The sequence below is a fragment of the Carcharodon carcharias genome, chromosome 21 (assembly GCF_017639515.1).
Source record: "Carcharodon carcharias isolate sCarCar2 chromosome 21, sCarCar2.pri, whole genome shotgun sequence".
Taxonomy (NCBI): Eukaryota; Metazoa; Chordata; class Chondrichthyes; order Lamniformes; family Lamnidae; genus Carcharodon; species Carcharodon carcharias.
Genome location: NC_054487.1, coordinates 907,352 through 916,594, shown reverse-complemented (window position 1 = coordinate 916,594; position 9,243 = coordinate 907,352). Strand labels below are relative to the sequence as shown.

The window sequence follows — 9,243 nt, the reverse complement described above, 5'->3', positions numbered from 1 at the left end:
TTCACATGCAAGGCAATAAGTGCACCTGACTACAATGCAGTTTCGCAGCAGCACTTTGGGTCCATGTTTTGAAGAAATGGAATTCGGCTGTTCTCATCGGGAATGCTGGAGACAGACTGATCAACAATGTCATCATCAAATGGCACAGCGTATCGGAGAGTCATTAGATCATGGAAGCTTATTCTTTAAAGAGCAATCAATTAGTCTCAATATTCTTCTCTCTTTCCATAAGCCTCAATTTCTCTATTTCAAGTAACTGTCTAATTCACTTTTGAAGAAGGAGTTTCTGCAGAATCCATGCACAGTTTCCCTGACCCAGTGACATGGAGATTTGGACTTGGGTTCCTTCCAGTCCCTCGAGGAGTTGATTCTAATCCCAGCGCTGCCGCAGTTTGAGTCACATTCCCACTTTTGGGCACTTTAGGAATTCCCTTTCGGAGAACAAGAGGGGACTCTAGTTTAATATAGGGTGGGTTGTGGTCCTTTATTTTGTGTGGAAAAGCACGGAGAGGCAATACAAATATAAATTGTTGTGGGGGAAAGGTGGGTGTGTGGAATCGGTAGAGCTGCTCTTCCAGAGAGCCAGCACAGACACGATGGGCCGATTGACTTATTTTGCAGCCATCTCTGATTTGATAAGAACACATTTGAGCTCGCGAGCAGCTGTTGCTCATAACTCAATGTCTAAGGTGATGAATTTAAAATCCATTGGGGTCTCCCTCTGTAGGATTGAATCCTGCTGACTACAATTCCCATTATTCCTCATTTTAACCAGGTGCCGCCAACCTCATCCCTGCGGCTCCTGTGAAACTGACAAGGCGACACACGTCAGAAATTCATCACTGAAAGTAACTGATATACATCAAATCCTGCCACTTTCATGTTGCATCTTTTAACTGCCTGTTCTCCATCACAGACATTTCCACGTCTATCAAATGTCTGGGACTTAACATCTACCTCAGTCTATTGAATATGGTCGACTTTCCCGTGCAGTCTTGTTAGCTGGTGGCTCCATAGCTCAGTGGTTGGAGCCTTGTAAACCAGGGTTTGTGAGTTTAACCTTCACTAGAGCCCATAATTCACCTTTAGCTGAGAATACGAAGTTATGTGGAAAGCTGAAAAACCGCAGAACAATATATAAGAAGAAAAAGCAAAGTACTGCGGTGAAGCATTTTGGCTTTTAAGTTAAAGTGCTGTGGATGCTGGAAATCTGAAGTAAAAACTCAGCATCTGACAGCAACTGTGGAGAGAGAAACAGAGTCAACGTCTCGAGTCCGTGTGATCTTCTTCAGAGCTAAAGAGAAGCAGAATTGTTCACTGTTTTTATACTGTTTACGAGCGGGTGGGGTGGAGCAGGTGGGGAAGTCAGGAGGAATTGACAAAGATATTATGGGCAAAAGACAAAGGGAGTGTTAATGGTAGCGGTAAGGGCTAAAAATGGTGCTGATAGTTGCATAAAGGTAAGGAAACAGAATGTGTGAAAAGCAGAACAAGGATCAGCACTCTGTGAAAGAACAACATAGAGCAATGACAGATGGCCCTTTAGTGGCCTCTCTCCTCACCTTCCAAGGGCCCAAACACTCCTTTCAGGTGAAGCAGCGATTTATTTGAACCTCCAATTTGATCCATTGCATTCACTCCTCCCAATGCGGTCTCCCCTACATTGGAGAGACCAAACGCAGACTGGGTGACCGCTTTGTGGAACATCTTCAGTCGGTCTGCAAGCATGACCCAGACCTCCCTGTCATTTGCCATTTCAACACTCCACCCTGCTCTCATGCCCATATGTCTATCATTGGATTGCTGCATTGTTCCAGTGAAGCTCAACGCAAAATGGAGGAACAACATCTCATCTTCCGATTAGGCACTTTACAGCCTTCTGCACTTAACATTGAGTTCAATAGCTTCAGATCATGAACTCTCTCCTCCATTTTCACCCTTTTCAAAATCTCTTCATAAAAAAGTATTTTATTAACATATTTTTCATTCATTTATTCATTATTTCACCCCTTTTAATATCCCCTTTTCTATCGTTTTTCCCCAACTATCTCCCCCGCCCATATCCCACCCCCAAACGGGCCATCTGTTACTAGTTCCATGTTGTTTTTTCACAGAGCGCTGACCCTTGTTCTGCTATTCACACATCCTGCTTTCTTACCTTTATGTCACTATCAGCACCTTCTTCAGCCCTTACAACTACCATTAACATTTCCTTTGTCTTGTGTCCAGCGCATCTTTGTCAGTCTCTCCTTCACCCCCACGTATCGCTGACCTTCTATCCAGAATCACCTGCTCTACCCGTCCCGCCCCTCCCCCTCCCCGCCTCACTTAAACAGTGTAAATTCCATCACTTTCTACTTCCCTTCATCTCTGAAGAAGAGTCATACGGACTCGAAACGTGAACAGTGTTTCCCTCACCACCAAGTCTGTGAGAAAGCTCAAAACTGTTGAGTTGTCCAGGAATTTCTGTTTTTATAATATATAAGAAGTGACTGGACAACAAGATGTAAGACGGAGGAAAATGTAACAAAGACTGAAGTAAGTCAGTCAGTCGTAGTAATTTTTCAAATGAAACAAAGCAGAACACGTTTGAAAAGGTGAGAAAGCTGTGCTGATGTTCAAAGAGACTCGGCTGCACTTGTGCAAAGAATGCCGAAAGTTACATCAGTCCCCACAATACAACTGATCAGCGTGTTCGTCTAACTGAAAGTTTGGTGGTTCTCAGGGACGAAGCTTCCAATGTTTTTTCCTCCCATCAACATTCATTGTAGTACAGATTTGGGTTGTAAATGGCAGCAAGAAAATTTTCCACAAGTTATTCCAGTTCTACTGCTCTGCAGTGAGTTTTGAACCAGAGAATCTTCCCTATGTATAGCATATGTGATAACCATTGGACTACAAAAACTACACACAGCTCCTTGCAGAACGACCTAGAATATTAAACTGTGCAGTGTTATTGCGGTTCCGAACCTTGTTTTGTGGAAGTACAATTCAGCTGAGAAACTGAGCCATGCGGCAGAGAAATTGATCTAACATTAGAATCATCAGATGATACAGCACATCAGCAGCTCATTTAACACCTCACACATGCACAAACGGCCTTACAGCAAATCCGGCCCCATCTTTCTGTTTTTTCCGAGCCATGCACTTTTCAGAATATTATTTAAAACCTGGAGAAGTATAAATGTCAAATGGTTTTGAGATGATGTATCCAGTAACTATTTAACAACAAAAAGGAACGCTGCAACCTTTCCTCACACTGAATTCTGTTAATGCTTCTACCCCATTTCGAACGGGGAAACGTTCTGTGGTGAGAGACCATGATCCCTATTATCCTACACAAACCCTGCAATGAAGCGGGGAAACTTTCCGTGTGTGAGAGACCGGGATCCCTACTACCCAAGACAAATCCTGCAATGTTTCGGGGAAACTTTCCGTGTGTGAGAGACCATGATCCCTATCACCCTACACAAACCTTGCAATGTGACGGGGAAACTTTCAGTGTGTGAGAGACCGTGATCCCTATTACCCTACACAAACCCTGCGATGTGAAGAGCCCAATTTAACACACAGAAGACAGACAGTCGGGATTATTCAGATTGGAAAGACATAACTGGTGGAATGCCACTAGGATCAGTCTCAGGGACTCAATTATTTACTATCTATACTAATGACATGGAGGAGAGGACAGAGTGTAATGTATCCAAATTTTCTGACGATATAAAAATAGGTGGGAGGTCAGGTTGTGATGAGGACTTGAAGAATCTTTAAGGGGATATAGATAAGTTGAGGCAGTGGGCAAAAGTTGGCAGATGGAGTTTAATGTAGGAAAGTTTGAGATCATACACATTGGTAGGAAGAATCAAAAGGCAGAATATTATTTAAATGAAGGGAGACTCCAAAAGAGTGCAGCACAGAGGGATCTGAGTGTTCCTATGCATGCAACACAAAAACTTGACATGCAGGTGCAGCAAGTAATTAAGAAGGCAAATGGAATTTTGGCCTGTTTTGCTCGTGGTTGGAGTTTAAAAATCGGGAAGTCTTGTTACATCAGTACAGGGTGTTGGTGAGGGCGCACCTGGAGTTCTCTGTACAGTTTTGGTCCCCATATTTAAGGAAGAATACATTGGCATTCTGGGCAGTTCAAAAGAGATGCACTAGGCTGATTCCTAGGATGAAGGAGTTGACTAATCAAGAACTGTGAAGCAAGTGAAGACTTTATTTATTAGAGTTTAGAATACTGAGGGTTGATCTTATTAAAACGTGCAAGATTCTGAGGAGGTTGACAGGGTAGACAGAAAAGATGTTTCCACTAATGGGGGAACCTCCAACTAGGGGACATAGTTACTGAATCGGAGGGCACTCATTTAAACCTGAGGTGCGAAGGAATTTCTTCTCCCAGAGGGTAGGGCCTGTTTGGAATTCTCTACTCAAGAGTGGTGTGGAGGGTAGCTCACTGAGAGTATTTAAAGGAGATTAGATAGATTTTTGAAATATCGGGGATTGAGGGCTATGAAGTGCTGGCAAGAAAGATGAGTTGAGGCCTGGGGCAGAGGAACCATGATCCTATTCAATAGTGGGGTAGGCTAGAGGGGCCGAATGGCCGACTCCTGCTCCTATTTCTAATGTCCTTATGTTCTTATGAAACGTGTCTCTGGTGAAAGAGGTCTGAAACAAAAATAAAAGGCACAGGTAGCATAGATAAGCCGGATTGTGATGCTTGTGAGCAGCTTTCTTGGTGGCCTAGTGTTCAGGATTCAGCCCTTCCACTGCTGTGGTTCAGGTTTGATTCCTGGTCCGGGAATTGAGATTTATTGACTTCGTGCAAACTGTTAAAATGAGTCTGACTGATTTATCAGTGGAGTGAGAGCTTGAGTTCTGCTTCAGAGCTGGAAATGTCACCCGTGCAACAGGTCGAGAACAAATATATAGGTGAAGATAGGGAATAAGAGAAGGTCTGTGATAGGTTGCAAAACACTAACCAGAGAGATGTTTGTGCAAGGCAAAATATAGCGGGAATAAGGAAGGCTTTATTGTTTTCACCGACACAAATACCTCCCAGATCTGGTTCCAAATCTCGTGTGAAGTGAGAAGAAAGCTTCTCCCTGAATCTTCCACTTTTTAGCTGCACCTCCTTCCAAACATTGCAAACTGCTCCCCCACAACTTCCATCCTAATATTTTTCTCTGTGAAATTTGAAACTAATGTGAATAAACTTTGTGATGGTAAGCATATGTTAATCCCCGCGGGGAACTGAACCACATTGACACACACAGAGGGACGCATAGAGACATATACACCGAGAGTAACAGAGGGCAAGGGACTTTCTCTATGGAGAGACAAACACCCAGAAATGAAGCCTGACACTAACCTGGTTCTGTTTTTGTTCCAATTCTCGCTGCAACTTTTGTGAATGCTTGCAGACGAATAGACATTAGAGAACGCTAAAGGTTTTAGATGTTTTTTATTCAACTTCTACAAACAATTAATTGTGCAGGTGCACTGTAAAATTCAGGAATGATAAGAAGCGTAATTGACAAGATTCTAGCCGATCCCAATGTGGAGATCCCAATGCAGTCAAAACCCGATGCCTTAAACACTCAGTCACGAATCCAAGCCCCAGATTTGCATGAATGACATTTGTATAAAATCATAGGCGGCTATATCAGACGGTCATTCAGCATGTCGTTCACATGTCGACTCTGTGCCAGAGCAGCTCAGCGACTGTAATTCCACACACTGCCTTTTTACTACAGCAACTCATATTTATATCGTCTCTCCTCGTTACTGCTATCAAAGTAAAACACCACACGCTACGCTGGATTTAAGATGAGTTGGCATTTGTTGGTTCAAATTGGACAGCTGCAGATCCTAAAAGGCAGATACTTTAAACGTTTAACAGCAATGAGATTCGAACCCATGCTTTCCGTAGAAACCAGGGCCTTAATCCAGCACCTTAGACTGCTGCTTTGCCAATGGAATAGAGAAAGAGCAAAGGAGCAGGAATAGGTTATTGGGAAACTCGAACCAGCTCCACCAGTTAATCAGATCATCCTGCACTTTGTAACATACAGAAATCTTCTCTACTGCTAACTTCGTTTTTCAATGTTTCATTATTTCGATGTTTCAAATGATGTTTCTTTTTTCCTGTGTGACAGTGCGTGAAATGTTGGTAAAAGGTAATGAAATTGTAAATGTTGACTGAGAAAAATAAGAAGATGATTGGTCAGGATAATAATTCGATTTGACACCAACTATTTTTAAAATTTTGAAAACTGTTAGAAGTGTCAAAAGCCAACTCTTCATGTCATTGGGTCAGGGAAGCGTTGTTAATGTTCACAAACTGAGCATGGACACAGCAGAAGTTCCTGCAACTCTTTCAATATGGTTTTTCGTAACTCGGAGTTTTCAATAGGGAATTGGACAAAGACTTGAAAGGGAGAAAAAAAGGTTATGGAAGGAGGCAAAGAAATTGAGACTAACTAGAAATCTCTTTGTACAAAACTGACAGAGATATGATTGCCCGAAAGGCCTCTTACTGCGCTGTGCCATTTGATGATGACATTGTTGATCAGTCTGTCTCCAGCATTCCTAATGAGAACAGCCGAATTCCATTTCTTCAAAACAAAGACCCAAAGTGCTGCTGCATGACGTCACCGTTTAACATTTTATTGAAGCCCATTAGGCCTTTGTGTTGTTTCCTGTTCCTGTGGTGCAGCGATTTTCATGCTTGTCTAACATGTGAAACGTTCTCTGGTTCAAAACTGGGCAGAGGCATTATCAAAATCTGTGGGTTCACGTTGCAGCCACGTGACCTGGTCAGTGTTTATCCCTCAACCAACCGCATATGGTCTGCTCATTGTGACGTCCCTGGTTTTGGCTGTTTCCTGAGCGGTGATTGGCTGCCGTGTTCCCTGCATTACATCAATGGCTCAACTTAAATAAAAAAGCAAAACTGCGGAAACCTGGAAAGGGAAACAGAAAATGCCGGGAAAAACTCAACAGGTCTGACAGCATCTGTGGAGAGAGAAACCTGCTGAGTTTTCCAACATTTTCTGTTTTTATTTCAAAAAAGTACTTAATTGGCTGGAAAGTGGTTTAAGACATCCACCGGTCGGGAATAGCGCTATTAAAATGCAAGTCTGTCCTTCTTTAATTATCTTAACTCCCAGTCCTCTGGTTACTGACCCCCGTCAGTGGAAACAGCCCCTCCCTATCTGTTCTATCAAACCTGTTGTCCCCACCCCCGTCATTTTGAACAGCTCCGTGAAATCTCCGTTGAACCTTCTTTGCTCCATAGAGGACAATCCCGGTCTCCATAAACTGTCCATAAAACTTAATTTCCTCATCTCTGGACATGATGCAAGGCGGAGGATTGAGACGAGAATTTGGAAAATATTGTCAGTTGGCAGGTGGGAAAATGGAGAAGGAACCAAACCAGAAAACCTAGTCGCCATCTTTCTGAATCTTTAAAAACTCTGGGAACCGGAATCAGGGGAGAATGAAGGGTGAACTGTCCGACTGACCAGAGACAGTCAAGGCACCTTTCCGTTCTTTAAGACGTTGGAACATTGACTCTGATGTTATCAGTGAAATTTACTGATCTGAGATTTTGAAAGGATTCTCGTTACTGCACATCAGGAATTCAAACCTAATATCGGCTTCAGGACAATCAGAATACTTGGCAACAGTCAAGGCACCAAAAGGCTCGAAGGGAGACGGCTCCGCTCGTAGGAGAGCTAGTTCCCGATAATGGATGTGTCTGCAGTGGGTGGGATCAGACGGTTTCCATATATCCACAGTGAATGTCCCAACCTTTATTTTAGAAGAGTAAAAGTTATAGAGAGCACTTGTCATTCCGTTCGCTGCAATCTGAAGCTTTAACTCGCTGACACGGTAACAACATTTGTGTCGGTCTCTGTGGCGCAATCGGTTAGCGCGTTCGGCTGTTAACCGAAAGGTTGGTGGTTCGAGGCCACCCAGGGACGAAGCTGTTGCTGTTTTCACACCATAACCCTTTATTGTCACACAGTTCCTGGTTGTCATTTGGTCCTTGAACTGAATGTCAAGACTCCAGAAATGTTGCCGGCTCAACTGTAATCCAGTGAGTTCCCAGTTAAGCGGATTTTTATCGAATATTCGTTTCAAATGTCATGGGAAAACAATTAGGCATACCATGTACCGATATCCAACACACTGGAAATCTATGAAGTTATTGGATTCAAACAAACCCATCAATTCTTCCCTCTTCCTCATTTCCACAGTGAGTGAGACAGAGAAAAGCAGCAATATTCCGGCCCCGCACTCTCCAATCACCCGCTGCCAGCAGAAAGCGGCGACTGCAGCTTCAGTCAGCGGGTTACTGCCCATCCCTGGGACACAAGATACTCTAACCCGGGCCAAACCTCCCAATACACCGAGCTCAGGAAAATACAGGTAGATTATATCCTGGTCACTAAACCTCTGAGCAGCATTGACAGAATTCCCGAGTGAGTGAGTTACAAATAAAAGTCACGTCAACTTTCTAAATCTTTTCTATGCAAAATTCCTTCATTTATTGAAAAGCTGACTGTTGTGAATCTGAAAATGAGCACCATGGGATTTGAGTTACCGAGTGATTTGTTTTCCATTGTTTGTCCATCAGGTTTGCAACTCAATTTGTGTTGGATGTTGATGCCAATAATTTCAAAATGAGGACACAAAGCAGGTAAGTATTAAATGCAGGAGAAATCCTGAGGAAAATGGAACACAGTATTTGGAAGGAGGTGCAGCTAAGAAGGGGAAGATGTGAATGATGTTATTGATGATTGAGAGGAATGCATTGTAACTTCGGGGCATTTGTCGGCCGATTACGTTCCACACTTTAAAATTCCGACCAAGCTGAGGCATCAGGTGGAAAGCAACAAAACCATCCATGTATGTTGGGATACGAAACAGCTTCACACATTCCCGACTAACTTAGTCGGTAGAACACGTGACCCTTAATCTCGGGTTCGAGCCCCAAGCTGGGTGCTGTTTAAAAATCTGAATAACTGTCGTACGGACTAGGAACATTGACCCTGTTTCTGCTTCCAGCTGCTGAACTTTTCCAGCATTTTCTGTTTGTGTTTCAGGTTTCCATCATTTGCAGTAATTTGCTTTTATCTTTTTACTTTTACATCTTACTGCTTAAAAAAACACCAACTAATCACTGCGGCTCCTGTGAAACTGACAAGACAGACATTCACCACTGAAAACAACTGA

The 9,243-nt window shown here is 43.0% G+C and overlaps 1 non-coding gene across 1 annotated transcript; it reads left to right on the top strand.

Annotated features, from left to right (window-relative positions):
• Positions 1–7,914: 7,914 nt before the first annotated feature.
• Positions 7,915–7,988, top strand: trnan-guu. Its single transcript has one exon. It is a non-coding gene; the product is annotated as a tRNA-Asn (tRNA).
• Positions 7,989–9,243: the final 1,255 nt, after the last annotated feature.